This window comes from Watersipora subatra, chromosome 11 (assembly GCF_963576615.1).
Source record: "Watersipora subatra chromosome 11, tzWatSuba1.1, whole genome shotgun sequence".
In the NCBI taxonomy this organism is placed as follows: Eukaryota; Metazoa; Bryozoa; class Gymnolaemata; order Cheilostomatida; family Watersiporidae; genus Watersipora; species Watersipora subatra.
Window position 1 is genome coordinate 44,778,907 of NC_088718.1, and position 14,272 is coordinate 44,793,178.

A 14,272-nucleotide genomic window follows, 5' to 3' on the forward strand; every position below is an offset into this window, starting at 1 on the left:
GAGAGCAGATGTCACAGCGATGACCGAGAACTCATATGGTTTGTTGAATGTAAAACCCGACTTGAAACCGCCTGACATACAGTTGTGTAGTGCTAATAGTTCAATGGTTGTATTAGGATTTTGTTATGTCAATGCTGTACTACAGAGCAAATTTTACTGTCTCAAAGTGTATGTTGCTAAGTGTCACAGCAACCTTTTGTCGAGGTTTGCTGCAATCAACATGCATTTATTAGCCCGTGTAGGAGAGCTAGGCATGCTAAAAGGATTTGTGGCTCATATACAGACCATAGAGAATGTAAAACCTGTGGCGGTATCTACGTCTAGGCGAGTTCCTTTTCCTTTGTTGTCTAGGGTTGATCAAGCCATTGATTGCATGCTGGAGGACAATGTGATTCATGCAGTAACTAAGCCAACAGAATGGTGCTCAAACATTTTTTCGGTTGAAAAAACAGTAAACAGAGCTGTAAAACATGAATTTTACCTTATTCCAAGCTTCGACGAGCTAGCAACTAAGTTTGGGGGCGCAACTCGCTTTTCCACACTAGACGCAAAATCTGGTTATCACCAGATCTGCTTGGATGAAAAATTGCAAGTTGATTACATTTATAGCCCACAGAAGTAGATTTTTCTTCAATCGGCTTCCATTTGAAATTACAAGTGCTAGTGAGGTGTTTCAGCATGCAATGGAGTCGCTGCTGGTGTGAGTGGGGTGGTTGCAATGGAGTCACTGCTGCATGGTGTGAGTGGGGTGGTTGTCTATCAGGACGATGTAGCCATGTTTGGAAAACAATTAAAGAACATGATGCTACACTAAAGCAGGTGTTGAGTATAATAACCTCATCTGGTCTTGCGTTGAACAAAAGCAAATGTAAATATAGGGGACAATCAGTAAAGTTTCTCAGGTACATATCAAGTGAGTCAGGTATATCCATAGATCCTGACAAGGTTAGAGCAATAGAAAGTCTCAGCCGACTTACTGATGTAACAAGTTTGCGTAGGGTACTTGGTGCAATAAACTACTTGAAGCGCTTTGTGCCTAACTTGTCTACTCCGACAGCGCCGCCAAATGATCTGTTGAAAAAAGACAAATTGTGGTGTTGGGGTCCTGCTCAGCAGAGTGCAATGATAAAGATTACCCAGCAGATCAAGAATGCACAAACTTTGCAATACTATGATCCAAAGAAACCAGTGGTTGTAGCAGCAGATGCATCTACTGTTAGACTAGGTGGTTTATTGATACAGGGTGATAAGAGTGTGTCTTTTGCTTCCAGAACTCTGACTGATGCAGAGAAGCGATACTCTAATATTGAAAGAGAATTGCTTGCTTTGGTTTGGGCGGGTGAGAAGTATGATCAGTATGTGCAGGATTTGCAACAGTTCAAGTTACACACAGATCATGAACCATTGATTCCATTGATAAATGGGAATGACATCAACAAGGCACCTGTTAGATGTCAAAGGTGATTTATGAGGTTAATGAGGTATAACCCAGTTGCCGTATATGTACCTGGTAGTAAGATGTATTTGCCTGATGCACTATCTTGGGGTCTTAGTGATATTGCTACAGCAGATGAAATAGCCTGAAGAGATTGAATTTTATGCTAGTTCTAAGGTTGGCAATCTTCCGGCTTCTGTGAGTAGGCTATATAAGATTAGAATTGCATCTAAGGCTGCCGATGTAATTGCTAGAGCGCTGCAGTATACTACACATGGCTGGCCAAAGCATATCAAAGATGTAGAACCCAACCAGCACAAGCTGTTTTCTGTAAGGGAGTCACTTTCAGCAGCTGAGGGGTGTTGCTTTACGATACTCATAGTACATGATACATAGTACATGGTACACGTAGTAACATCGTAGTACCTGTGACTATGAGACAAGATATACTGTCATCTGTTCATGAAAGGCACTGGGGTATTGGTAGATGTAGAGAAAGAGCTGGTCAATTGGTGTGGTGGCCAGGCATGTCAAAGGATATAGAAACTATCTCTAAACTATGTGATCACTGCAATAAACATGCTAGTGCTAACCGACGTGAGCCAATGATCATAAGTGACCCTCCACCTTCTAAATGGTATCGCATATCTACTGATTTGTTCTATCATGAAGCTAAGAACTATCTGGTTGTGCAAGTTCAGCATAGCAAGAACATTGAGGTAGTTAGCTTGCCTAGTATACAGACACATATAGTAATCCAGAAGCTGATGAGCATGTTTGCCCGCTGGGGTTTACCGGTTGAGCTAGTTTCTGACAGTGGGACACAGTATGCAAGTGACGAATTTAAACACTTTCTGAGGATGCATGACATTACTCATACCACGAGCAGCCCATACTACCCACAAGTAAATGGCTCTGCAGAGAGGGCAGTGCAGACTGCTAAGAAAAATCTTAGGTCTGAAAACCCTGAAAACTCAATGCTGGCTTAAATGATGTACAGGTAATCGAAAACTAATACTGGGTACAGCCCTAAAGAAATCATGCTAAGTCGTCAAGTACAAACCAATGTTCCATGCTGTGATTCTGTTGTTTTGGTAGACGACAAAGATGTACAAAACACAAATCGTAAGATGAAGTAAATAACCAAACAAGCTTACGATCACACTGCTTTATCAAGACCTCTGAATGAATTAGCTCCGGGTGTGCTAGTTCGGATTCGTAGAGATGGCGAATGATCTGACCAGAAACATGTGGTGATCGGTAAAGCCAACACACTGAGATCTTATATAGTAAGAGATCCAGTAACAGGTCGTCGTTTTTGCAGAACTCGTAGACAGTTACTGAAATCTTATGATTGTAACTCGCCGAGTAGCAATATCATGAGTCACAATGATGGTGAGTCACGTGTTCTAAAACAATCAGGTCAATGTAGTTCATATCTCAACACCAGTTTTATGGACTGTGAAGACGCTGAGCCATCAGTTCATCATGATAATGGTACAGAGAATGGTAATCGAATAGAACTTCGACCTAGACCTGATATACAGCCACCTAAACGGTTTGCTGATATTGACATGAGCCGTAGATAGGTATTTTCAGTAATTAATGTTACATGCTACTAGCATGTTGCTAGCAATAGAATGATACATAGGCTGGCGTGTTGATTGCAACAGACCTGAAACACTTTCATGTTGTATGTTACTGTTGTCATGATTTGACTCAGGGCTGATATGGAAATCACTCAAAAGGTCATGATTTGACCTACTGCCCTCATGACAATCGATGTAGAATCTCAAACTACATTGCATTTTAGTGCGATTATATTATATCAAGTATTATAATCTTGTTTGTGTTTTGTCTTGCATAGTTAAGTGTTTCTTACTAGTCATAATTCCAGAATACTTATAAAGTTGCTCATTTTCTTCAAAACTGGGAGGTGTTTTAGTAAGTAGTAATTTGGAGTTGTCTATGCCTATGCACCTATACTCATTGTATTGGAGTTGTTATACCACTAAATGCATCTATGGTATGAATAAAATAAAGATTGCACGGTAACACATCCAAGGCCACTACAGAGACCATTCTAAGTTGCATGCAATCCATCTAATATCCTTAAATTTCAGTACATTTTGTCTAGCATAAAAATTGAATATAATGTGAATATAATGTATATATAATATAAATAAATTTATATAGTAAATATAATATTTCAAAACATTAATGTATTTAAAAGTAATATAATAAATAAATATTTATAATATATATTTATTATACTATTTTTAAATATATATATACAGTCAAACATGGATAACTCGCCCACAGATAGCTCAAACACATGGTTAACTTGAACGGTTTCTTTGGTCCGTTCCCACGTAATGATAAATTGCTTTAGATAACTCGACCTCAACTCTGCTAACTCAAACAGTTTTTTGCCCAACGGCTACCGAAACGGTTGTTATCGCTTTAGAAAATCACTTTATTCCAAGCCATAGAGGTAAACCTCAACTTTTCGTAATTCATAAGCGTCGTTATTACCACCGTCAGCAAAATATTTTTTGTCAACGACTTTTCTAAAGGTTTGGTGAAATTTGATTTATACAAACATCCGCTTAGCAATCGCCCTTCGGAAGCATGGAAAAGTGAGGTAATCTTTGCATAAACTTCAAGAAAAATCGGCAAAATTGATCGTGGGTAAAACGCTCAAAAGAAAAACATGTTTTTTCTTTTGAGCATTTCAACAACGATCAAGTTTTGCCAATGTCAATCTAGAAAACGTCCTGGCAATAACATCACCTCAAACAACAAACCAATTTCAAGTGATAGAAAAATCTCTATACTTTTTGATAAAAAAGTTTTAAACTTTACATTAGAAGCATTTAATTTGAAACAAGCCATTTGTGCTTTTGATTTATATTATAGTTTGTATATGTACATGTATCTACTAATAAATAAGTAAATACATGAACTTGTGACAGTGCTCTGATAACTTGAACGCTCTGATAATTCGAACACTTTTGCTCGGTCCCGTGAAGTTCGAGTTATCCATGTTTGACTGTATATAAATATCTATAATGAACAATGAAGGGCATGATACAATATTCAGTTACTTATTACTGTTACATGTAGATGTAATATAACAAAATTCTTGGCCACTCGTAGGCCACACCTCAGAACAATTGATATCTTTCTATCCAATGACACTAACGGACAAAAGAATAACTACAAAGAATTCTTGAATACAAAGGATTAGTGGAGAACCGTGTCGATAGATTGGTATTGAGAACTGCCGATCCATCTTTGACTACATTTTCAGCTGAATTTCATACTACCTACCCAACTTACCAACTAGTAGACAACTAGTGGCGTTATGCCAAATTCACAAATACAAAGTGAATAAGGTTTATCTACAGATTTTAACACCGTGTATACATTATAGTCTGACAGCGCATCATAATTGTGTTAGATATAACACAATTATGATGCGTTTTGTAAACAAACAACAAGGTTGCTTCCACCAGCAGCTAATAGAAACACAGCTAAGTGCGCAGCATACCAGCAGCTAATAGAAACACAGCTAGGTGTGCAGCATACCAGCAGCTAATAGAAACACAGCTAGGTGCGCAGCATACCAGCAGCTAATAGAAACACAGCTAGGTGTGCAGCATACCAGGAGCTAATAGAAACACAGCTAGGTGTGCAGCATATCAGCAGCTAATAGAAACACAGCTAGGTGTGCAGCATACCAGCAGCTAATAGAAACACAGCTAGGTGCGCAGCATACCAGCAGCTAATAGAAACACAGCTAGGTGTGCAGCATATCAGCAGCTAATAGAAACACAGCTAGGTGCGCAGCATACCAGCATCTAATAGAAACACAACTAGGTGTGCAGCATACCAGCAGCTAATAGAAACACAGCTAGGTGTGCAGCATACCAGCAGCTAATAGAAACACAGCTAGGTGTGCAGCGTACCAGCAGTTAATAGAAACACAGCTAGGTGTGCAGCATACCATCAGCTAATAGAAACATTACTAATCATAAGTATCGCTATCAAATCTAGCCTATGTTTTTTTCCTGCTAGTTTTTCAAACTCATAGATTACAGACAGAAAATGCAATTTTTATCATAGCCTTTTAGTCATGTCTATTAGAATAAGAAAATGCTGTAAAATCAAACTGAACAACAAATCTAACAAGTTGTTGTATGGAAATATCAGCAAAAGTAGATGCTGAAAGGAGGAAGAGCCTTAGTCCAAGAATTGTATGTGATTCGTTCAAACAGTGAAACACCAAAGGATCTGAGATAAAACCAATCAAGAATATGCAAAGCAAAGCAGGAAACCACCAGAAGTGATAAAATGGGTTTTTAGAAGACCATTCAAGAAGACTTATTAATGAGTAAATAAAAAGCTGCCAAAATACTTTATCAGTGATGATGCATACCCAGCTCAGCCAACCTCTGTTAGACACCGAAGTAACATAATCTTATTATTACTTTCTATAAAAAGTAAAAAATCTATAATACTAGTTAGACTACTAGAAATATGTTATTGCATGATGGTTGTGATGTGAGCGAGAAAAAATGTAAAACAAAAAATGAGCAAATGTGTGAAATGAGGCGATAGTAAAGAAACAAATGAGAATAATGAAGAGTTTCAGAAAGAGCACTAAGGCTATGGAAAGTATTGGTGTGACCAAGGTTCAGAAGAGTTTAGGGGTTCAAAAAATAATACCGGGTGCATGGCATGCCAATCTTTGGGGAGTTCACCGTGCAGCTGATTGCGGAGGCAGGAGATGCAAAAATGTAAACAGAACAGTCACTGGCCAAGGAATGTCTCAACATTTATTAATGGTGCGAATAGAAAGTACAAAAAAATGACTAACCTATATTTCCTAGTTTCTAGTAACTGTTTTCTGTTTTCTGTTTCTAGTAACTGTTTGGTAGATATTCGTTGCTAAGTCATACGAGACTGTGAATTGACAAAACCTTTGACTCAAAATACAGCAATGATAATGCCAAACAGATGCTATTCAAGCAAAGAGATGAATGACGACATAAAGTGGCCTAAGTCTGTGAATTAGCGATCGACCTTATTATATCTGCTGCTATTGGCGGATGTTGTGTTCTTACAAGCTGTTCCACAGATATTTGAATCGTCACTACTTTATTTGTCAGTATGTCTGATTATATGCCTGATGCTTAGATATGCCAGAAACAGTTTTCTCTTTTTCCAAAGCATAAGCTGAGATTCTAATTTGCCACATGTAATATGTCTTGACAGTAATTTCTACTTTAGCAAATTTCACACTTCATGCAAACAAACAACAACTTGAGCATAAATCACATTTCATTCATTGATTCAACTAATTGAATAGTTTGAGCGATTAAATGAGCCATTTGTTGAAATAACGTAAACATGAAATCCATTCAAGTGTAGTAAATAGCCTGAACGGCACAAATTTTGGCTTTTGACAGACAAATTCATTAAACTTGAGCTAAAAGTGATTTGCTGTTTTTCTACCTTCACAGATAAAAGACAAAAACTGAGATTACGATGAAAAATCAAATTGAACAATCTTTACAGTACTGATCAATGATGTTAAAGGAAAAAAACATATCCCAGCACTGTTTAAGATCACGTAGCAACCTCAATTGCCGTCATGTTAGTATGAAGTAAGCCAGAGAAACAGTCCCAACATCGACAAGTCCGAAGCTAGACAAGTCCCAATTTCGACAGAGGTTGGTCCGAATCTAGACAAAGGTTGATCCGAGCATCAACAAAGGCTGATGCAGTTTTACAATAATTTAATCTTCAACAAATAATAAATGTCTTTTTGCAGTTCTATCCTCACTTCAAAAAATAAAAATCAAAGCTACTCACTGAAGTTTAGACTTCAAATAAAACATTTTGCTACCATAACAGTCAACCATATTTATGATTGTTACTTGTTTTAGCATTCGTTCTATATTTAGGTTGGGCAAAATATTGTTAGGCCTACATAAGCTGGGGAGTGCTGCATCAAATGGATCACAAGATTTTGTTGCGCAAATAAATCTTTTACATATAAATCGCTCACTTACTATGAAAATAGAAGATGGTAAAATAGTAAAACTGCTGTCGAGATTGGACCAACCGCTGTCGATATACAAACTCGTCGAGTTTCAAACCAGTCGAGGTTCGGACTATAAACCAGTAAGCCATAGTAGTAACACAGAGCTTTGTTTCAATTTGCAAAATTGTGTTTCACCAGTTTCCACAGCTATAAAAAGATTGCCTAGCGTAGTTCGACATGTTTGTTACTTCCATAAAAGAAAATCGTACTAGATTAATAAAACTTTTATATGGTTTCATGCTCATACTGTAAAGTAATAAGATAATTGCATTCAATGCACCTCAAATATCAGTTTTTTTATCCAGACATCGCTATCGATATTAGTTTCTTAGATCCAGTTCAAGTCAAAATAGAGTCCCTAGACCACCCGTAGGTGGAAGCGGAGACCATCAGACTCGTACAAGTATCAACTAAAATATTCGCACATCTCTTCTTGTTTTTCTACCAGAGATATGCGTTTATTAATTGTAGATAATCACAGATTATGTAAGCTTTCACCTTAATTATAGCTGCTAAATTCGGGCGTACATATATTAGTTATCTGATATACTCCCAGTGGGTTATAAATAGCTTGTTAGATTTACTAAACCATATTTCGCTCCACGATAGCGTTTAAAAAATCAACCAATTGGATTAACCTTGATTAGCCTTTCAAATGGGTGAAAGTATCGTTTAAATCCGAGGGCGTTTAAAGGTGGCTGACTAGCCAACACGTTAGTAGTTCGATGGCTTTGCAAGATCTTTGGCGCTAAGTCTAAATCATGTTTTATGCCCCAGCAACATATTCCATAGAACTAAGTACGTATCTTGATTAAAGATATCATAATACATTTACATCATACAAGAGTCTTTTCAGAGACTAGAGAACGGTGTAAAACAACTCTCACACATTGAACAGGCATATAGAAGGGAATCAGAAAGTGGAGGGTGGTGTGTAATCGTGCTTTGAGATCTTATGTAGCGTAACAGTATCTATGGCAATGGTGAGACGCTACTGGGAGTCAAGGTCAATGATGCTATTGGAATGGAGTTAAAGCTATTACGGCTTATTCACGGCTTTATCAGCTTTTCCGGGACTATTGGCATATAAGCTCCACAGGACCTCATGGACTTGCTTATTCTACAGTGTCGTACCAAGGTATGTACCTGCACGTTATTTAACAGAGGGTGTATGACAAGAAAAATGAGCCCTGAAACAACATGTTTGCTTGCATGTCAGCTTCACCCCACGCACTAGCATTATAAAAATAACTCTTAAGTAAATTTTAGTGCAAACATGATACTGCAGCAGTATCAGATTGCCAACTTTATTGTGTGTATTTGGAGGGATGTGTTACAAACCATTCTTTTGCGTTTTTGTCATCTTATTCGATTTTTTAATATGCTCAGTTTGTGTACTTTACCTTATGTGTTGTGCACTAATTTATTAACATAAAGTCAGACATGAGTGAAGGTTCTAAGCTACGAGCAATACCAATATTTACCAGAATACACCTTTATTTCTTCTCAAACAAACATAATTCTAGAGCAATAAAGACTAAAGCTGAAACAGCTAATAAAAGCTACACTTTTATATAAAAAGTTGCCCATGTTCTTTTGCTCAGCCTTACATGTTTATGAAACTCAACAGTTAATAGAAAATCATGACCGTCTAAATTGAGAGAATTGTTGGAGCTGTTTTACTTGTAGATGTCTTTGTTAGCTTGTAGATGTCTTTGTTAGCTTGTAAAAATATGCTTATGTTGTAGAGAGTTAGTAACTGAATAAAATTGTTTTGATCACATTATATAATGTACTGGTTGAATGTATTAATAAGTTTATGTTATTTCAGTGTCTAACAGAGGTTGGCTGAGCAGTGTATGCATCATCACTGATAAAGTATTTTGGCAGCTTTTTGTTTACTCATTAATAAGTCTTCTTGAATGGTCTTCTAAAAACCCTTTTTATCACTTCTGGTGGTTTCTTGCTTTGCTTTGCATATTCTTGATTGGTTTTACCTCAGATCCTTTGGTGTTTCACTGTTTGAACGAATCACATACAATTCTTGGACTAAGGCTCTTCTTCCTTTCAGCATCTACTTTTGCTGATATTTCCATACAACAACTTGTTAGATTTGTTGTTCAGTTTGATTTTACAGCATTATCTTATTCTAATAGACATGACTAAAAGGCTATGATAAAAATTGCATTTTCTGTCTGTAATCTATGAGTTTGGAAAACTAGCAGGAAAAAAACAGGCTAGATTTGATAGCGATACTTATGATTAGTAATGTTTCTATTAGCTGCTGGTATGCTGCACACCTAGCTGTGTTTCTATTAGCTGCTGGTATGCTGCACACCTAGCTGTGTTTCTATTAGCTGCTGGTATGCTGCACACCTAGCTGTGTTTCTATTAGCTGCTGGTATGCTGCACACCTAGCTGTGTTTCTATTAACTGCTGGTATGCTGCGCACCTAGCTGTGTTTCTATTAGCTCCTGGTATGCTGCACATCTAGCTGTGTTTCTATTAGCTGCTGGTATGCTGCACACCTTGCTGTGTTTCTATTAGCTGCTGATATGCTGCACACCTAGCTGTGTTTCTATTAGCTGCTGGTATGCTGCACACCTTGCTGTGTTTCTATTAGCTGCTGGTATGCTGCACACCTAGCTGTGTTTCTATTAGCTGCTGGTATGCTGCACACCTAGCTGTGTTTCTATTAGCTCCTGGTATGCTGCACACCTAGCTGTGTTTCCACTGTATATGCTACTTACAAACATGCATAAATAAAAAACGTAAGGGCTAAGAGTGGCCAGTTTTATAATGAAACTCTTTTAATCATGAATGAGAGACTTCAAAAGCATCTATTTGCATTAGCTTGATTTGCTACTAGCAGAATAGTCTTTGTCTCAGCTCGTCCAATATTTTAACTTGTTAGTTTATATTTCTTCAGGGAGATAATAGTTCATATTTTTAAATATTTTTTGTAATACTCATGAGCATGCTGCAGAATTTATAAAAAATTGGTTTAAAAAGTGCCTTTTAGGCAAGCAGCAGTTAAATGCCCCACTTGGTCCAGCCTTTGTTTATAGATAATAGAAAATCAGAGATTATTTTCATGCGTGTTTCTATGTAGCAATATTTTGTTAAAAACCAAGTCAGGGATTTTGAGAGTTGTGGCATTACAATAAAGATAGCCAGAACTTCTGCGGTTGTACCTATTTATGCAATGAGTAAGTACATGTAGAATATCAGAGGGTGGTTATGGCTGTACTACAAGAGCGAAGGAGTTTTAATATTTGAGTAACAATAGAAACACAGGTCTGATGGATTGTGTAATACTGCCAGCACGTATTACAAAGCGTCAGCTATGTTACCTGTTATTGATTGCCATTCATCCACTTTATTTATACACTTTGCATTGTAGCCTTCTTCATCGCACTTAGCCTTTTATCCATATTCTATTCAGCACTATTGTTTAGGTGCTCACTCAAGTGTCCCTACTCGATGAGGGAACTAGAAGAGCTGACACAAACCATAAATGGAGTGAGGAATACGGATTGCTATTAGAAGCATCAATGGGGTTTTATCTGCGAGTCATTTGTATACTAGTGAGTGAAATCTTTCTGGTGAAAGGCATCATCTGTGAGTATACTATTGCTGACGTTCATTATTAACACCAAAGTCTAAATTGAATGAGCATTCAAGTCTTTGTTAACGTGCTTAAAATTGTAGAAAACTCCATTGCTGAGCTCATTTTGATGCAGAACATACGAGGCGTCTCAAGCATGTCGTTGGCGCATGCCATTTTTCTCCCACAATCTTCTCTGCAGATGATGAGTGCTGACTTAGTCCAGTAGTACTTTACCTATATATATATATATATATATATATATATATATATATATATACGTCTCAGTGTCTGTCTATGACTTGGTCAGTGATTCTGTGTGTCCGGCTATAGCTATTAAAATCTTGGAACGAAGAAACCGTATTGCAGAAGAATTGGTCTCGGAATCTTCTTTCCACCAGACAGTTAGCTAACCAATTGAGCTACGCGAGATGCATTGGATTCATTGGGCAATATGAGTGGTTATCTGCCTTAAAATACGCACAGTGACTACATTGCATCTCGACTCAATGTCACTAAAGCTTGCTCTCACGGGTCTTATTACTAAGTTTAGCAATAGGGATACAAGCTTGCTCAAATTAGCCATTGGCAATGTGCCAGGCTAATGACAAAGGGCAAGTAACTACATTACCTGCAAGTGGCAGGTAACTACACTACCTGCCACTGCTTATAAGCTGCTTATTAAAACCCGTGCAACGCCAGGAATTCCGCTAGCAAACTATAGGTTGAACATAATAAATCATCACATCTGTTGTTAAGATTCAGATTGTATCACAAAATCTGGTTTTTACAAACTAGTCTAATTTTTCCTACAGTTTTGCACCTTGTTTGTTAAGCGTGGTTTTTTTTATGGAAAAACGCAATTTTTTTTAGAGTGGCACCAAATTTAAGTTTATTGGAATGATTTAGAGAGAATAAAAATTACATTTGCGATTTTGGTTTGGCTGTTGAACTTAGTGTTAGTTGCTTAATTTTGGGGTTTTTGTGTCAGTGTCTGTCTTTACAAACATTTCAAATAGTGTTAATATTGCAGTACTAAGAATATGCATCAGAGAACATAACTCCTACCTTCTAACGGAACTTCTAACTCAATTTGCTGTCTTGACACACAGAATTATTTTAGTACCAACCGTATCTTCTATTTACTCATATCACTATGTCAGGACTAACAAGCACCTTGTGTAGTTTGTCAGTTTATATACAATGAGTGAATTTTGATGCAGTTACTGGAGAGCCAGAGCTAAACAACTACACCACACTATTAAAGAATCAGGAATGGACATTCGAGTTGAGATGTCTATACTCATCTTATGTCATTCATGTAGATAGTATGACCTTTACTGGGCCAGGTGAGTAGCTTTAACGACGAATTCACACTAAATTTCAGTAGATACTGTCAGAAAGTACCGGCATTTTTCGATCATTTGCGATTGTTTTTAATGTTTGAGGTCATCTAACTGCCAGGATGTTTTAAGATTAAAATCGACAAAACTTGATCAGGGTTCAAACGGTCAGAGAAAGTGTGATTATGACATCTATAGTTGCTAAGAAACCGACAGATCAGAGACGCGTAACAATGCAACATGAACGCACTAGCTGATATCCAATGTAGTATCGATAGCAACTAGTGATGTCATTATGGTAGCAACTAGTGATGTCATTATGGTAACAACTAGTGATGTCATTATGGTCGCAACTAGTGATGTCATTATGGTAGCAACTGGTGATGCCATTATGGTAGCAACTAGTGATGTCATTATGGTAGCAACTAGTGATGTCATTATGGTAGCAACTAGTGATGTCATTATGGTAGCAACTGGTGATGTCATTATGGTAGCAACTAGTGATGTCATTATGATACCCAAAACGTCCAAAACAATCAGCAATGATAGGAAAATGTCGATACTTTTCGATAGAAACTACTAAAATTTAGCGTAAATTCACCCTAAACACCTGCCTTAAACGGAGTTTCTAGCATGATGGAGTTGGAGATGAAATTGTTGTTGTTGTATTTTAGGATGATATATTCTCAATAATAATTATGAGACAAATTCTAGTACATAGATCTTTGATATACCCTAGCTCAATCTTGTCAAGCTATAAACATTTAAGCTCCAGTTTTAGATTTAAAACTCAAACTATGCTAACAAGGAATCTTGAATGATGTTCCGCGATGAGCAGTGTCATTTTGAAGTGGTTTTACTTATTACTAACTGTATAAGTTACTCCTCTGTACCTACTTCTCACCTATCACTAACTGCACATGTTACTCCTCTGTAACTACTTTTCACCTATCACTAACTGTACAAGTTACTCCTCTGTAACTACTTTTTACCTATCACTAACTGTATAACTTACTCCTCTGTAACTACTTCTCACCTATCAATAACTGTATAAGTTGCTCCTCTGTAACTACTTTTTACCTATCACTAACTGCACATGTTACTCCTCGGTAACTCCTTTTTACCTATCACTAACTGTACAAGTTACTCCTCTGTAACAACTTTTTGCCTATCACTAACTGTATAAGTTACTCCTCGGTAACTCATTTTTACCTACCACTAACTGTATAAGTTACTCCTCGGTAACTCCTTTTTACCTATCACTAACTGTATAAGTTGCTCCTCGGTAACTCCTTTTTACCTATCACTAACTGTATAAGTTACTCTTCGGTAACTCCTTTTTACCTATCACTAACTGTATAAGTTACTTCTCTGTAACTACTTCTCACCTATCACTAACTGTATAAGTTACTCTTCTGTAACTACTTCTCACCTATCACTAACTGTATAAGTTACTCCTCGGTAACTCCTTTTGACCTATCACTAACTGTATAAGTTGCTCCTCGGTACCTACTTTTCACCTATCACTAACTGTATAAGTTACTCCTCTGTAACTACTTTTCACCTATCACTAACTGTATAAGTTACTCCTCGGTACCTACTTCTCACCTATCACTAACTGCATAAGTTACTCCTCAGTATCTATTTTTTACTTATCATTAACTGTACAAGTCCTCCTTTTTAGTTGTTTTAGGTGCAAGTCGTAACATAAGCCTAAGTCGACGATCTCTTGCATTTCAGCAGTGTGAGGGCGCACTAGAGAACTGCAAGTTTGA